This window comes from Leptonotus elevatus, chromosome 22 (genome assembly GCF_054856555.1).
Source record: "Leptonotus elevatus isolate MCC_2025b chromosome 22, RoL_Lele_1.0, whole genome shotgun sequence".
NCBI classification, from domain to species: Eukaryota; Metazoa; Chordata; class Actinopteri; order Syngnathiformes; family Syngnathidae; genus Leptonotus; species Leptonotus elevatus.
The window spans coordinates 6845941-6862839 of record NC_141260.1 but is presented as its reverse complement, the minus strand read 5'-3'; positions in this window follow the sequence as shown (position 1 = coordinate 6862839).

The following is a 16899-nucleotide window of genomic DNA, read 5'->3' as shown; positions in this document are numbered from 1 at the left end:
TTAAACTAGGGTTAGGGTTTCAAAGTAGGGGTTTAACGTAGGGTTAGGGTTTCAAAGTAGGGTTTTAAACTAGGGTTAGGGTTTCAAAGTAGGGGTTTAAACTAGGGTTAGGGTTTCAAAGTAGGGTTTTAAACTAGGGTTAGGGTTTCAAAGTAGGGGTTTAAACTAGGGTTAGGGTTTCAAAGTAGGGGTTTAAACTAGGGTTAGGGTTTCAAAGTTGGGATCTAAACTAGGGTTAGGGATTCAAAGTAGGGGTTTAAACTAGGGTTAGGGTTTCAAAGTAGGGTTTTAAACTATGGTTAGGGTTTCAAAGTAGGGGTTTAAACTAGGGTTAGGGTTCTAAAGTAGGGTTTTAAACTAGGGTTAGGTTTTCAAAGTAATGGTTTAAACTAGGGTTAGGGTTTCAAAGTAGGGGTTTAAACTAGGGTTAGGGTTTCAAAGTAGGGTTTTAAACTAGGGTTAGGGTTTCAAAGTAGGGGTTTAAACTAGGGTTAGGGTTCTAAAGTAGGGTTTTAAACTAGGGTTAGGTTTTCAAAGTAGTGGTTTAAACTAGGGTTAAGGTTTCAACGTAGGGGTTTAAACTAGGGTTAGGGTTTAAAAGTAGGGTTTTAAACTAGGGTTAGGGTTTCAAAGTAGGGGTTTAAACTAGGGTTAGGGATTTCAAAATAGGGGTTTAAACTAGGGTTAGGGTTCTAAAGTAGGGTTTTAAACTAGGGTTAGGTTTTCAAAGTAGTGGTTTAAACTAGGGTTAAGGTTTCAACGTAGCGGTTTAAACTAGGGTTAGGGTTTAAAAGTAGGGTTTTAAACTAGGGTTAGGGTTTCAAAATAGGGGTTTAAACTAGGGTTAGGGTTCTAAAGTAGGGTTTTAAACTAGGGTTAGGTTTTCAAAGTAGTGGTTTAAACTAGGGTTAAGGTTTCAACGTAGCGGTTTAAACTAGGGTTAAGGTTTCAACGTAGCGGTTTAAACTAGGGTTAGGGTTTAAAAGTAGGGTTTTAAACTAGGGTTAGGGTTTCAAAGTAGGGGTTTAACGTAGGGTTAGGGTTTCAAAGTAGGGTTTTAAACTAGGGTTAGGGTTTCAAAGTAGGGGTTTAAACTAGGGTTAGGGTTTCAAAGTAGGGGTTTAAACTAGGATTAGGGTTTTAAAGTAGGGGTTTAAACTAGGGTTAGGGTTTCAAAGTAGGGTTTTAACCTAGGGTTAGGGTTCTTAAGTAGGGGTTTAAACTCGAGTTAGAGTTTCAAAGTAGGGGTTTAAACTCGAGTTAGGGTTTCAAAGTAGGGTTTTAAACTATGGTTAAGGTTTCAAAGTAGGGGTTTAAACTAGGGTTAGGGTTTCAAAGTAGGGGTTTAAACTAGGGTTAGGGTTTCAAAGTAGGGGTTTAAAATAGGGTTAGGTTTTCAAACTAGGGTTAGGGTTTCAAGGTAGGGTTTTAAACTAGGGTTAGGGTTTCAAAGTAGGGGTTTAAACTAGGGTTAGGGTTTCAAAGTAGGGGTTTAAACTAGGGTAAGGGTTTCAAAGTAAGTGTGTAAACGAGGGTTAGGGTTTCAAACTAGGGTTAGGGTTTCAAAGTAGGGTTTTAAACTAGGGTAAGTGTTTCAAAGTAGGGGTTTAAACTAGGGTTAGGGTTTCAAAGTAGGGTTTTAAACTAGGGTTAGGGTTTCAAAGTAGGGTTTTAAACTAGGGTAAGTGTTTCAAAGTAGGGGTTTAAACTAGGGTTAGGGTTTCAAAGTAGGGGTTTAAACTAGGGTTAGGGATTCAAAGTAGGGTTTTAAACTAGGGTTAAGGTTTCAAAGTAGGGGTTTAAACTAGGGTTAGGTTTTCAAACTAGGGTTAGGGTTTCAAAGTAGGGTTTTAAACTAGGGTTAGGGTTTCAAAGTAGGGATCTAAACTAGGGTTAGGGATTCAAAGTAGGGGTTAAAACTAGGGTTAGCGTTTCAAAGTAGGGGTTTTAACTAGGTTTACGGTTGCCAAGTAATGGTTTAAACTAGGGTTAGGGTTTAAAAGTAGGGGTTTAAACTAGGGTTAGGGTTTCAAAGTAGGGTTTTAAACTAGGGTTAGGGTTTCAAAGTAGGGGTTTAAACTAGGGTTAGGGATTCAAAATAGGGGTTTAAACTAGGGTTAGGGTTTCAAAGTAGGGGTTTAACGTAGGGTTAGGGTTTCAAAGTAGGGGTTTAAACTAGGGTTAGGGTTTCAAAGTTGGGATCTAAACTAGGGTTAGGGATTCAAAGTAGGGGTATAAACTAGGATTAGGGTTTCAAAGTAGGGGTTTAAACTAGGGTTAGGGTTGCAAAGTAATGGTTTAAACTAGGGTTAGGGTTTTAAAGTAGGGTTTTAAACTAGGGTTAGGTTTTCAAAGTAGTGGTTTAAACTAGGGTTAAGGTTTCAACGTAGGGGTTTAAACTAGGGTTAGGGTTTAAAAGTAGGGTTTTAAACTAGGGTTAGGGTTTCAAAGTAGGGGTTTAAACTAGGGTTAGGGTTTCAAAGTAGGGGTTTAAAGTAGGGTTAGGGTTTCAAAGTAGGGTTTTAAACTAGGGTTAGGGTTTCAAAGTAGGGGTTTAAACTAGGGTTAGGGTTTCAAAGTGGGGGTTTAAACTAGGGTTAGGGTTTCAAAGTGGGGGTTTAAACTAGGGTTAGGGTTTTAAACTAGGGTTAGGGTTTCAAAGTAGGGTTTTAAACTAGGGTTAGGGTTTCAAAGTAGGGGTTTAAACTAGAGTTAGGGTTTCAAAGTAGGGGTTTAAACTAGGGTTAGGGTTTCAAAGTAGGGGTTTAAACTAGGGTTAGGGTTTCAAAGTGGGGGTTTAAACTAGGGTTAGGGTTTCAAAGTGGGGGTTTAAACTAGGGTTAGGGTTTCAAAGTGGGGGTTTAAACTAGGGTTAGGGTTTCAAAGTGGGGGTTTAAACTAGGGTTAGGGTTTCAAAGTGGGGGTTTAAACTAGGGTTAGGGTTTCAAAGTGGGGGTTTAAACTAGGGTTAGGGTTTCAAAGTGGGGGTTTAAACTAGGGTTAGGGTTTCAAAGTAGGGGTTTAAACAAGGGTTAGGGTTGCAAAGTAATGGTGTAAACTAGGGTTAGGGTTGCAAAGTAATGGTGTAAACTAGGGTTAGGGTTTCAAAGTAGGTGTTTAAATTAGGGTTAGGGTTTCAAACTAAGGTTAGGGTTTCAAAGTAGGGGTTTAAACTAGGGTTAGGGTTTTAAACTAGGGTTAGGGTTTCAAAGTAGGGTTTTAAACTAGGGTTAGGGTTTCAAAGTAGGGGTTTAAACTAGGGTTAGGGTTTCAAAGTGGGGGTTTAAACTAGGGTTAGGGTTTCAAAGTGGGGGTTTAAACTAGGGTTAGGGTTTCAAAGTGGGGGTTTAAACTAGGGTTAGGGTTTCAAAGTGGGGGTTTAAACTAGGGTTAGGGTTTCAAAGTGGGGGTTTAAACTAGGGTTAGGGTTTGAAAGTGGGGGTTTAAACTAGGGTTAGGGTTTCAAAGTGGGGGTTTAAACTAGGGTTAGGGTTTCAAAGTGGGGGTTTAAACTAGGGTTAGGGTTTCAAAGTGGGGGTTTAAACTAGGGTTAGGGTTTCAAAGTGGGGGTTTAAACTAGGGTTAGGGTTTCAAAGTGGGGGTTTAAACTAGGGTTAGGGTTTCAAAGTGGGGGTTTAAACTAGGGTTAGGGTTTCAAAGTAGGGGTTTAAACTAGGGTTAGGGTTTAAAAGTAGAGGTTTAAACTAGGGTTAGGGTTCCAAAAAGGGTTTCAAACTAGGGTTAGGGTTTCAAAGTGGGGGTTTAAACTAAGGTTAGGGTTTCAAAGTAGGGTTTCAAACTAGGGTTAGGGTTTCAAAGTAGGGTTTCAAACTAGGGTAAGGGTTTCAAAGTAAGTGTGTAAATGAGGGTTAGGGTTTCAAACTAGGGTTAGGGTTTCAAAGTAGGGTTTTAAACTAGGGTAAGTGTTTCAAAGTAGGGGTTTAAACTAGGGTTAGGGTTTCAAAGTAGGGTTTTAAACTAGGGTTAGGGTTACAAAGTAGGGGTTTAAACTAGGGTTAGGGATTCAAAGTAGGGTTTTAAACTAGGGTTAAGGTTTCAAAGTAGGGGTTTAAACTAGGGTTAGGTTTTCAAACTAGGGTTAGGGTTTCAAAGTAGGGTTTTAAACTAGGGTTAGGGTTTCAAAGTAGGGATCTAAACTAGGGTTAGGGATTCAAAGTAGGGGTTAAAACTAGGGTTAGGGTTTCAAAGTCGGGGTTTTAACTAGGTTTAGGGTTGCCAAGTAATGGTTTAAACTAGGGTTAGGGTTTAAAAGTAGGGGTTTAAACTAGGGTTAGGGTTTCAAAGTAGGGTTTTAAACTAGGGTTAGGGTTTCAAAGTAGGGGTTTAAACTAGGGTTAGGGATTCAAAATAGGGGTTTAAACTAGGGTTAGGGTTTCAAAGTAGGGGTTTAACGTAGGGTTAGGGTTTCAAAGTAGGGTTTTAAACTAGGGTTAGGGTTTCAAAGTAGGGGTTTAAACTAGGGTTAGGGTTTCAAAGTAGGGTTTTAAACTAGGGTTAGGGTTTCAAAGTAGGGGTTTAAACTAGGGTTAGGGTTTCAAAGTAGGGGTTTAAACTAGGGTTAGGGTTTCAAAGTTGGGATCTAAACTAGGGTTAGGGATTCAAAGTAGGGGTTTAAACTAGGGTTAGGGTTTCAAAGTAGGGTTTTAAACTATGGTTAGGGTTTCAAAGTAGGGGTTTAAACTAGGGTTAGGGTTCTAAAGTAGGGGTTTAAACTAGGGTTAGGTTTTCAAAGTAATGGTTTAAACTAGGGTTAGGGTTTCAAAGTAGGGGTTTAAACTAGGGTTAGGGTTTCAAAGTAGGGTTTTAAACTAGGGTTAGGGTTTCAAAGTAGGGGTTTAAACTAGGGTTAGGGTTTCAAAGTAGGGGTTTAAACTAGGGTTAGGGTTCTAAAGTAGGGTTTTAAACTAGGGTTAGGTTTTCAAAGTAGTGGTTTAAACTAGGGTTAAGGTTTCAACGTAGGGGTTTAAACTAGGGTTAGGGTTTAAAAGTAGGGTTTTAAACTAGGGTTAGGGTTTCAAAGTAGGGGTTTAAACTAGGGTTAGGGATTTCAAAATAGGGGTTTAAACTAGGGTTAGGGTTCTAAAGTAGGGTTTTAAACTAGGGTTAGGTTTTCAAAGTAGTGGTTTAAACTAGGGTTAAGGTTTCAATGTAGCGGTTTAAACTAGGGTTAGGGTTTAAAAGTAGGGTTTTAAACTAGGGTTAGGGTTTCAAAATAGGGGTTTAAACTAGGGTTAGGGTTCTAAAGTAGGGTTTTAAACTAGGGTTAGGTTTTCAAAGTAGCGGTTTAAACTAGGGTTAAGGTTTCAACGTAGCGGTTTAAACTAGGGTTAAGGTTTCAACGTAGCGGTTTAAACTAGGGTTAGGGTTTAAAAGTAGGGTTTTAAACTAGGGTTAGGGTTTCAAAGTAGGGGTTTAACGTAGGGTTAGGGTTTCAAAGTAGGGTTTTAAACTAGGGTTAGGGTTTCAAAGTAGGGGTTTAAACTAGGGTTAGGGTTTCAAAGTAGGGTTTTAAACTAGGGTTAGGGTTTCAAAGTAGGGGTTTAAACTAGGGTTAGGGTTTCAAAGTAGGGGTTTAAACTAGGGTTAGGGTTTCAAAGTTGGGATCTAAACTAGGGTTAGGGATTCAAAGTAGGGGTTTAAACTAGGGTTAGGGTTTCAAAGTAGGGTTTTAAACTAGGGTTAGGGTTTCAAAGTAGGGGTTTAAACTAGGGTTAGGGTTCTAAAGTAGGGTTTTAAACTAGGGTTAGGTTTTCAAAGTAATGGTTTAAACTAGGGTTAGGGTTTCAAAGTAGGGGTTTAAACTAGGGTTAGGGTTTCAAAGTAGGGTTTTAAACTAGGGTTAGGGTTTCAAAGTAGGGGTTTAAACTAGGGTTAGGGTTCTAAAGTAGGGTTTTAAACTAGGGTTAGGTTTTCAAAGTAGTGGTTTAAACTAGGGTTAAGGTTTCAACGTAGGGGTTTAAACTAGGGTTAGGGTTTAAAAGTAGGGTTTTAAACTAGGGTTAGGGTTTCAAAGTAGGGGTTTAAACTAGGGTTAGGGTTTCAAAGTAGGGGTTTAAAGTAGGGTTAGGGTTTCAAAGTAGGGTTTTAAACTAGGGTTAGGGTTTCAAAGTAGGGGTTTAAACTAGGGTTAGGGTTTCAAAGTGGGGGTTTAAACTAGGGTTAGGGTTTCAAAGTGGGGGTTTAAACTAGGGTTAGGGTTTTAAACTAGGGTTAGGGTTTCAAAGTAGGGTTTTAAACTAGGGTTAGGGTTTCAAAGTAGGGGTTTAAACTAGAGTTAGGGTTTCAAAGTAGGGGTTTAAACTAGGGTTAGGGTTTCAAAGTAGGGGTTTAAACTAGGGTTAGGGTTTCAAAGTGGGGGTTTAAAATAGGGTTAGGGTTTCAAAGTGGGGGTTTAAACTAGGGTTAGGGTTTCAAAGTGGGGGTTTAAACTAGGGTTAGGGTTTCAAAGTGGGGGTTTAAACTAGGGTTAGGGTTTCAAAGTGGGGGTTTAAACTAGGGTTAGGGTTTCAAAGTGGGGGTTTAAACTAGGGTTAGGGTTTCAAAGTGGGGGTTTAAACTAGGGTTAGGGTTTCAAAGTGGGGGTTTAAACTAGGGTTAGGGTTTCAAAGTGGGGGTTTAAACAAGGGTTAGGGTTGCAAAGTAATGGTGTAAACTAGGGTTAGGGTTGCAAAGTAATGGTGTAAACTAGGGTTAGGGTTTCAAAGTAGGTGTTTAAATTAGGGTTAGGGTTTCAAACTAAGGTTAGGGTTTCAAAGTAGGGGTTTAAACTAGGGTTAGGGTTTTAAACTAGGGTTAGGGTTTCAAAGTAGGGTTTTAAACTAGGGTTAGGGTTTTAAACTAGGGTTAGGGTTTCAAAGTAGGGTTTTAAACTAGGGTTAGGGTTTCAAAGTAGGGGTTTAAACTAGGGTTAGGGTTTCAAAGTGGGGGTTTAAACTAGGGTTAGGGTTTCAAAGTGGGGGTTTAAACTAGGGTTAGGGTTTCAAAGTGGGGGTTTAAACTAGGGTTAGGGTTTCAAAGTGGGGGTTTAAACTAGGGTTAGGGTTTCAAAGTGGGGGTTTAAACTAGGGTTAGGGTTTCAAAGTGGGGGTTTAAACTAGGGTTAGGGTTTCAAAGTGGGGGTTTAAACTAGGGTTAGGGTTTCAAAGTGGGGGTTTAAACTAGGGTTAGGGTTTCAAAGTAGGGGTTTAAACTAGGGTTAGGGTTTAAAAGTAGAGGTTTAAACTAGGGTTAGGGTTCCAAAAAGGGTTTCAAACTAGGGTTAGGGTTTCAAAGTGGGGGTTTAAACTAAGGTTAGGGTTTCAAAGTAGGGTTTCAAACTAGGGTTAGGGTTTCAAAGTAGGGTTTCAAACTAGGGTAAGGGTTTCAAAGTAAGTGTGTAAATGAGGGTTAGGGTTTCAAACTAGGGTTAGGGTTTCAAAGTAGGGTTTTAAACTAGGGTAAGTGTTTCAAAGTAGGGGTTTAAACTAGGGTTAGGGTTTCAAAGTAGGGTTTTAAACTAGGGTTAGGGTTACAAAGTAGGGGTTTAAACTAGGGTTAGGGATTCAAAGTAGGGTTTTAAACTAGGGTTAAGGTTTCAAAGTAGGGGTTTAAACTAGGGTTAGGTTTTCAAACTAGGGTTAGGGTTTAAAAGTAGGGTTTTAAACTAGGGTTAGGGTTTCAAAGTAGGGATCTAAACTAGGGTTAGGGATTCAAAGTAGGGGTTAAAACTAGGGTTAGGGTTTCAAAGTCGGGGTTTTAACTAGGTTTAGGGTTGCCAAGTAATGGTTTAAACTAGGGTTAGGGTTTAAAAGTAGGGGTTTAAACTAGGGTTAGGGTTTCAAAGTAGGGTTTTAAACTAGGGTTAGGGTTTCAAAGTAGGGGTTTAAACTAGGGTTAGGGATTCAAAATAGGGTTTTAAACTAGGGTTAGGGTTTCAAAGTAGGGGTTTAACGTAGGGTTAGGGTTTCAAAGTAGGGTTTTAAACTAGGGTTAGGGTTTCAAAGTAGGGGTTTAAACTAGGGTTAGGGTTTCAAAGTAGGGTTTTAAACTAGGGTTAGGGTTTCAAAGTAGGGGTTTAAACTAGGGTTAGGGTTTCAAAGTAGGGGTTTAAACTAGGGTTAGGGTTTCAAAGTTGGGATCTAAACTAGGGTTAGGGATTCAAAGTAGGGGTTTAAACTAGGGTTAGGGTTTCAAAGTAGGGTTTTAAACTATGGTTAGGGTTTCAAAGTAGGGGTTTAAACTAGGGTTAGGGTTCTAAAGTAGGGGTTTAAACTAGGGTTAGGTTTTCAAAGTAATGGTTTAAACTAGGGTTAGGGTTTCAAAGTAGGGGTTTAAACTAGGGTTAGGGTTTCAAAGTAGGGTTTTAAACTAGGGTTAGGGTTTCAAAGTAGGGGTTTAAACTAGGGTTAGGGTTTCAAAGTAGGGGTTTAAACTAGGGTTAGGGTTCTAAAGTAGGGTTTTAAACTAGGGTTAGGTTTTCAAAGTAGTGGTTTAAACTAGGGTTAAGGTTTCAACGTAGGGGTTTAAACTAGGGTTAGGGTTTAAAAGTAGGGTTTTAAACTAGGGTTAGGGTTTCAAAGTAGGGGTTTAAACTAGGGTTAGGGATTTCAAAATAGGGGTTTAAACTAGGGTTAGGGTTCTAAAGTAGGGTTTTAAACTAGGGTTAGGTTTTCAAAGTAGTGGTTTAAACTAGGGTTAAGGTTTCAACGTAGCGGTTTAAACTAGGGTTAGGGTTTAAAAGTAGGGTTTTAAACTAGGGTTAGGGTTTCAAAATAGGGGTTTAAACTAGGGTTAGGGTTCTAAAGTAGGGTTTTAAACTAGGGTTAGGTTTTCAAAGTAGCGGTTTAAACTAGGGTTAAGGTTTCAACGTAGCGGTTTAAACTAGGGTTAAGGTTTCAACGTAGCGGTTTAAACTAGGGTTAGGGTTTAAAAGTAGGGTTTTAAACTAGGGTTAGGGTTTCAAAGTAGGGGTTTAACGTAGGGTTAGGGTTTCAAAGTAGGGTTTTAAACTAGGGTTAGGGTTTCAAAGTAGGGGTTTAAACTAGGGTTAGGGTTTCAAAGTAGGGTTTTAAACTAGGGTTAGGGTTTCAAAGTAGGGGTTTAAACTAGGGTTAGGGTTTCAAAGTAGGGGTTTAAACTAGGGTTAGGGTTTCAAAGTTGGGATCTAAACTAGGGTTAGGGATTCAAAGTAGGGGTTTAAACTAGGGTTAGGGTTTCAAAGTAGGGTTTTAAACTAGGGTTAGGGTTTCAAAGTAGGGGTTTAAACTAGGGTTAGGGTTCTAAAGTAGGGTTTTAAACTAGGGTTAGGTTTTCAAAGTAATGGTTTAAACTAGGGTTAGGGTTTCAAAGTAGGGGTTTAAACTAGGGTTAGGGTTTCAAAGTAGGGTTTTAAACTAGGGTTAGGGTTTCAAAGTAGGGGTTTAAACTAGGGTTAGGGTTCTAAAGTAGGGTTTTAAACTAGGGTTAGGTTTTCAAAGTAGTGGTTTAAACTAGGGTTAAGGTTTCAACGTAGGGGTTTAAACTAGGGTTAGGGTTTAAAAGTAGGGTTTTAAACTAGGGTTAGGGTTTCAAAGTAGGGGTTTAAACTAGGGTTAGGGATTTCTAAATAGGGGTTTAAACTAGGGTTAGGGTTCTAAAGTAGGGTTTTAAACTAGGGTTCGGTTTTCAAAGTAGCGGTTTAAACTAGGGTTAAGGTTTCAACGTAGCGGTTTAAACTAGGGTTAGGGTTTAAAAGTAGGGTTTTAAACTAGGGTTAGGGTTTCAAAGTAGGGGTTTAAACTAGGGTTAGGGTTTCAAAGTAGGGGTTTTAACTAGGTTTAGGGTTGCCAAGTAATGGTTTAAACTAGGGTTAGGGTTTAAAAGTAGGGGTTTAAACTAGGGTTAGGGTTTCAAAGTAGGGTTTTAAACAAGGGTTAGGGTTTCAAAGTAGGGGTTTAAACTAGGGTTCGGGATTCAAAATAGGGGTTTAAACTAGGGTTAGGGTTCTAAAGTAGGGTTTTAAACTAGGGTTAGGTTTTCAAAGTAGTGGTTTAAACTAGGGTTAAGGTTTCAACGTAGGGGTTTAAACTAGGGTTAGGGTTTAAAAGTAGGGTTTTAAACTAGGGTTAGGGTTTGAAAGTAGGGGTTTAAACTAGGGTTAGGGTTTCAAAGTAGGGGTTTTAACTAGGTTTAGGGTTGCCAAGTAATGGTTTAAACTAGGGTTACGGTTTAAAAGTAGGGGTTTAAACTAGGGTTAGGGTTTCAAAGTAGGGTTTTAAACTAGGGTTAGGGTTTCAAAGTAGGGGTTTAAACTAGGGTTAGGGATTCAAAATAGGGGTTTAAACTAGGGTTAGGGTTTCAAAGTAGGGGTTTAACGTAGGGTTAGGGTTTCAAAGTAGGGGTTTAAACTAGGGTTAGGGTTTCAAAGTTGGGATCTAAACTAGGGTTAGGGTTGCAAAGTAATGGTTTAAACTAGGGTTAGGGTTTCAAAGTAGGGGTTTAAACTAGGGTTAGGGTTTCAAAGTAGGGTTTTAACCTAGGGTTAGGGTTCTTAAGTAGGGGTTTAAACTCGAGTTAGGGTTTCAAAGTAGGGTTTTAAACTATGGTTAAGGTTTCAAAGTAGGGGCTTAAACTAGGGTTAGGGTTTCAAAGTAGGGGTTTAAACTAGGGTTAGGGTTTCAAAGTAGGGGTTTAAACTAGGGTTAGGGTTTCAAAGTAGGGGTTTAAAATAGGGTTAGGGTTTCAAAGTAGGGGTTTAAACTAGGGTTAGGGTTTCAAAGTAGGGGTTTAAAATAGGGTTAGGTTTTCAAACTAGGGTTAGGGTTTCAAGGTAGGGTTTTAAACTAGGGTTAGGGTTTCAAAGTAGGGGTTTAAACTAGGGTTAGGGTTTCAAAGTAGGGGTTTAAACTAGGGTAAGGGTTTCAAAGTAAGTGTGTAAACGAGGGTTAGGGTTTCAAACTAGGGTTAGGGTTTCAAAGTAGGGTTTTAAACTAGGGTAAGTGTTTCAAAGTAGGGGTTTAAACTAGGGTTAGGGTTTCAAAGTAGGGTTTTAAACTAGGGTTAGGGTTTCAAAGTAGGGTTTTAAACTAGGGTAAGTGTTTCAAAGTAGGGGTTTAAACTAGGGTTAGGGTTTCAAAGTAGGGGTTTAAACTAGGGTTAGGGATTCAAAGTAGGGTTTTAAACTAGGGTTAAGGTTTCAAAGTAGGGGTTTAAACTAGGGTTAGGTTTTCAAACTAGGGTTAGGGTTTCAAAGTAGGGTTTTAAACTAGGGTTAGGGTTTCAAAGTAGGGGTTTAAACTAGGGTTAGGGATTCAAAATAGGGGTTTAAACTAGGGTTAGGGTTTCAAAGTAGGGGTTTAACGTAGGGTTAGGGTTTCAAAGTAGGGGTTTAAACTAGGGTTAGGGTTTCAAAGTTGGGATCTAAACTAGGGTTAGGGATTCAAAGTAGGGGTATAAACTAGGATTAGGGTTTCAAAGTAGGGGTTTAAACTAGGGTTAGGGTTGCAAAGTAATGGTTTAAACTAGGGTTAGGGTTTCAAAGTAGGGGTTTAAACTAGGGTTAGGGTTTCAAAGTAGGGTTTTAAACTAGGGTTAGGGTTTCAAAGTAGGGGTTTAAACTAGGGTTAGGGTTCTAAAGTAGGGTTTTAAACTAGGGTTAGGTTTTCAAAGTAGTGGTTTAAACTAGGGTTAAGGTTTCAACGTAGGGGTTTAAACTAGGGTTAGGGTTTAAAAGTAGGGTTTTAAACTAGGGTTAGGGTTTCAAAGTAGGGGTTTAAACTAGGGTTAGGGTTTCAAAGTAGGGGTTTAAAGTAGGGTTAGGGTTTCAAAGTAGGGTTTTAAACTAGGGTTAGGGTTTCAAAGTAGGGGTTTAAACTAGGGTTAGGGTTTCAAAGTGGGGGTTTAAACTAGGGTTAGGGTTTCAAAGTGGGGGTTTAAACTAGGGTTAGGGTTTTAAACTAGGGTTAGGGTTTCAAAGTAGGGTTTTAAACTAGGGTTAGGGTTTCAAAGTAGGGGTTTAAACTAGAGTTAGGGTTTCAAAGTAGGGGTTTAAACTAGGGTTAGGGTTTCAAAGTAGGGGTTTAAACTAGGGTTAGGGTTTCAAAGTGGGGGTTTAAACTAGGGTTAGGGTTTCAAAGTGGGGGTTTAAACTAGGGTTAGGGTTTCAAAGTGGGGGTTTAAACTAGGGTTAGGGTTTCAAAGTGGGGGTTTAAACTAGGGTTAGGGTTTCAAAGTAGGGGTTTAAACAAGGGTTAGGGTTGCAAAGTAATGGTGTAAACTAGGGTTAGGGTTTCAAAGTAGGTGTTTAAATTAGGGTTAGGGTTTCAAACTAAGGTTAGGGTTTCAAAGTAGGGGTTTAAACTAGGGTTAGGGTTTTAAACTAGGGTTAGGGTTTCAAAGTAGGGTTTTAAACTAGGGTTAGGGTTTCAAAGTAGGGGTTTAAACTAGGGTTAGGGTTTCAAAGTGGGGGTTTAAACTAGGGTTAGGGTTTCAAAGTGGGGGTTTAAACTAGGGTTAGGGTTTCAAAGTGGGGGTTTAAACTAGGGTTAGGGTTTCAAAGTGGGGGTTTAAACTAGGGTTAGGGTTTCAAAGTGGGGGTTTAAACTAGGGTTAGGGTTTCAAAGTGGGGGTTTAAACTAGGGTTAGGGTTTCAAAGTAGGGGTTTAAACTAGGGTTAGGGTTTAAAAGTAGAGGTTTAAACTAGGGTTAGGGTTCCAAAAAGGGTTTCAAACTAGGGTTAGGGTTTCAAAGTGGGGGTTTAAACTAAGGTTAGGGTTTCAAAGTAGGGTTTCAAACTAGGGTTAGGGTTTCAAAGTAGGGTTTCAAACTAGGGTAAGGGTTTCAAAGTAAGTGTGTAAACGAGGGTTAGGGTTTCAAACTAGGGTTAGGGTTTCAAAGTAGGGTTTTAAACTAGGGTAAGTGTTTCAAAGTAGGGGTTTAAACTAGGGTTAGGGTTTCAAAGTAGGGTTTTAAACTAGGGTTAGGGTTTCAAAGTAGGGTTTTAAACTAGGGTAAGTGTTTCAAAGTAGGGGTTTAAACTAGGGTTAGGGTTTCAAAGTAGGGGTTTAAACTAGGGTTAGGGATTCAAAGTAGGGTTTTAAACTAGGGTTAAGGTTTAAAAGTAGGGGTTTAAACTAGGGTTAGGGTTTCAAAGTAGGGTTTTAAACTAGGGTTAGGGTTTCAAAGTAGGGATCTAAACTAGGGTTAGGGATTCAAAGTAGGGGTTAAAACTAGGGTTAGGGTTTCAAAGTAGGGGTTTTAACTAGGTTTAGGGTTGCCAAGTAATGGTTTAAACTAGGGTTAGGGTTTAAAAGTAGGGGTTTAAACTAGGGTTAGGGTTTCAAAGTAGGGTTTTAAACTAGGGTTAGGGTTTCAAAGTAGGGGTTTAAACTAGGGTTAGGGATTCAAAATAGGGGTTTAAACTAGGGTTAGGGTTTCAAAGTAGGGGTTTAACGTAGGGTTAGGGTTTCAAAGTAGGGTTTTAAACTAGGGTTAGGGTTTCAAAGTAGGGGTTTAAACTAGGGTTAGGGTTTCAAAGTAGGGTTTTAAACTAGGGTTAGGGTTTCAAAGTAGGGGTTTAAACTAGGGTTAGGGTTTCAAAGTAGGGGTTTAAACTAGGGTTAGGGTTTCAAAGTTGGGATCTAAACTAGGGTTAGGGATTCAAAGTAGGGGTTTAAACTAGGGTTAGGGTTTCAAAGTAGGGTTTTAAACTAGGGTTAGGGTTTCAAAGTAGGGGTTTAAACTAGGGTTAGGGTTCTAAAGTAGGGTTTTAAACTAGGGTTAGGTTTTCAAAGTAATGGTTTAAACTAGGGTTAGGGTTTCAAAGTAGGGGTTTAAACTAGGGTTAGGGTTTCAAAGTAGGGTTTTAAACTAGGGTTAGGGTTTCAAAGTAGGGATTTAAACTAGGGTTAGGGTTCTAAAGTAGAGTTTTAAACTAGGGTTAGGTTTTCAAAGTAGTGGTTTAAACTAGGGTTAAGGTTTCAACGTAGGGGTTTAAACTAGGGTTAGGGTTTAAAAGTAGGGTTTTAAACTAGGGTTAGGGTTTCAAAGTAGGGGTTTAAACTAGGGTTAGGGATTTCAAAATAGGGGTTTAAACTAGGGTTAGGGTTCTAAAGTAGGGTTTTAAACTAGGGTTAGGTTTTCAAAGTAGTGGTTTAAACTAGGGTTAAGGTTTCAACGTAGCGGTTTAAACTAGGGTTAGGGTTTAAAAGTAGGGTTTTAAACTAGGGTTAGGGTTTCAAAATAGGGGTTTAAACTAGGGTTAGGGTTCTAAAGTAGGGTTTTAAACTAGGGTTAGGTTTTCAAAGTAGTGGTTTAAACTAGGGTTAAGGTTTCAACGTAGCGGTTTAAACTAGGGTTAAGGTTTCAACGTAGCGGTTTAAACTAGGGTTAGGGTTTCAAAGTAGGGTTTTAAACTAGGGTTAGGGTTTCAAAGTAGGGGTTTAAACTAGGGTTAGGGATTCAAAATAGGGGTTTAAACTAGGGTTAGGGTTTCAAAGTAGGGGTTTAACGTAAGTTAGGGTTTCAAAGTAGGGGTTTAAACTAGGGTTAGTGTTTCAAAGTTGGGATCTAAACTAGGGTTAGGGATTCAAAGTAGGGGTTTAAACTAGGATTAGGGTTTCAAAGTAGGGGTTTAAACTAGGGTTAGGGTTGCAAAGTAATGGTTTAAACTAGGGTTAGGGTTTCAAAGTAGGGGTTTAAACTAGGGTTAGGGTTTCAAAGTAGGATTTTAAACTAGGGTTAGGGTTTCAAAGTAGGGGTTTAAACTAGGGTTAGGGTTTCAAAGTAGGGGTTTAAACTAGGGTTAGGGTTTCAAAGTTGGGATCTAAACTAGGGTTAGGGATTCAAAGTAGGGGTTTAAACTAGGGTTAGGGTTTCAAAGTAGGGTTTTAAACTAGGGTTAGGGTTTCAAAGTAGGGGTTTAAACTAGGGTTAGGGTTCTAAAGTAGGGTTTTAAACTAGGGTTAGGTTTTCAAAGTAATGGTTTAAACTAGGGTTAGGGTTTCAAAGTATGGGTTTAAAGTAGGGTTAGGGTTTCAAAGTAGGGGTTTAAACTAGGGTTAGGGATTCAAAATAGGGGTTTAAACTAGGGTTAGGGTTCTAAAGTAGGGTTTTAAACTAGGGTTAGGTTTTCAAAGAAGTGGTTTAAACTAGGGTTAAGGTTTCAACGTAGGGGTTTAAACTAGGGTTAGGGTTTAAAAGTAGGGTTTTAAACTAGGGTTAGGGTTTGAAAGTAGGGGTTTAAACTAGGGTTAGGGTTTCAAAGTAGGGGTTTTAACTAGGTTTAGGGTTGCCAAGTAATGGTTTAAACTAGGGTTAGGGTTTAAAAGTAGAGGTTTAAACTAGGGTTAGGGTTTCAAAGTAGGGTTTTAAACTAGGGTTAGGGTTTCAAAGTAGGGGTTTAAACTAGGGTTAGGGATTCAAAATAGGGGTTTAAACTAGGGTTAGGGTTTCAAAGTAGGGGTTTAACGTAGGGGTAGGGTTTCAAAGTAGGGGTTTAAACTAGGGTTAGGGTTTCAAAGTTGGGATCTAAACTAGGGTTAGGGATTCAAAGTAGGGGTTTAAACTAGGATTAGGGTTTCAAAGTAGGGGTTTAAACTAGGGTTAGGGTTGCAAAGTAATGGTTTAAACTAGGGTTAGGGTTTCAAAGTAGGGGTTTAAACTAGGGTTAGGGTTTCAAAGTAGCGTTTAAAACTAGGGTTAGGGTTTCAAAGTAGGGGTTTAAACTAGGGTTAGGGTTCTAAAGTAGGGTTTTAAACTAGGGTTAGGTTTTCAAAGTAGTGGTTTAAACTAGGGTTAAGGTTTCAACGTAGGGGTTTAAACTAGGGTTAGGGTTTAAAAGTAGGGTTTTAAACTAGGGTTAGGTTTTCAAAGTAGGGGTTTAAACTAGGGTTAGGGTTTCAAAGTAGGGGTTTAAAGTAGGGTTAGGGTTTCAAAGTAGGGTTTTAAACTAGGGTTAGGGTTTCAAAGTAGGGGTTTAAACTAGGGTTAGGGTTTCAAAGTATGGGTTTAAAGTAGGGTTAGGGTTTTAAAGTAGGGGTTTAAACTAGGGTTAATGTTTCAAAGTAGGTGTTTAAACTAGGGTTAGGGTTTCAAACTAGGTGTTTAAACTAGGGTTAGGGTTTCAAACTAGGGTTAGGGTTTCAAAGTAGGGTTTTAAACTATGGTTAGGGTTTCAAAGTAGGGGTTTAAACTAGGGTTAGGGTTTCAAAGTAGGGTTTTAAACTAGGGTTAGGGTTTCAAAGTAGGGGTTTAAACTAGGGTTAGGGATTAAAAGTAGGGGTTTAAACTAGGTTAGGGTTTCAAAGTAGGGGTTTAAAGTAGGGTTAGGGTTTCAAAGTAGGGGTTTAAACTAGGGTTAGTGTTTCAAAGTAGGTGTTTAAACTAGGGTTAGGGTTTCAAACTAGGGTTAGGGTTTCAAAGTAGGGTTTTAAACTAGGGTTAGGGTTTCAAAGTAGGGGTTTAAACTAGGGTTAGGGTTTCAAAGTATGGGTTTAAAGTAGGGTTAGGGTTTCAAAGTAGGGGTTTAAACTAGGGTTAATGTTTCAAAGTAGTTGTTTAAACTTGGGTTAGGGTTTCAAACTAGGTGTTTAAACTAGGGTTAGGGTTTCAAACTAGGGTTAGGGTTTCAAAGTAGGGTTTTAAACTATGGTTAGGGTTTCAAAGTAGGGGTTTAAACTAGGGTTAGGGTTTCAAAGTAGGGTTTTAAACTAGGATTAGGGTTTTAAAGTAGGGGTTTAAACTAGGGTTAGGGTTTCAAAGTAGGGTTTTAACCTAGGGTTAGGGTTCTTAAGTAGGAGTTTAAACTCGAGTTAGGGTTTCAAAGTAGGGTTTTAAACTATGGTTAAGGTTTCAAAGTAGGGGCTTAAACTAGGGTTAGGGTTTCAAAGTAGGGGTTTAAACTAGGGTTAGGGTTTCAAAGTA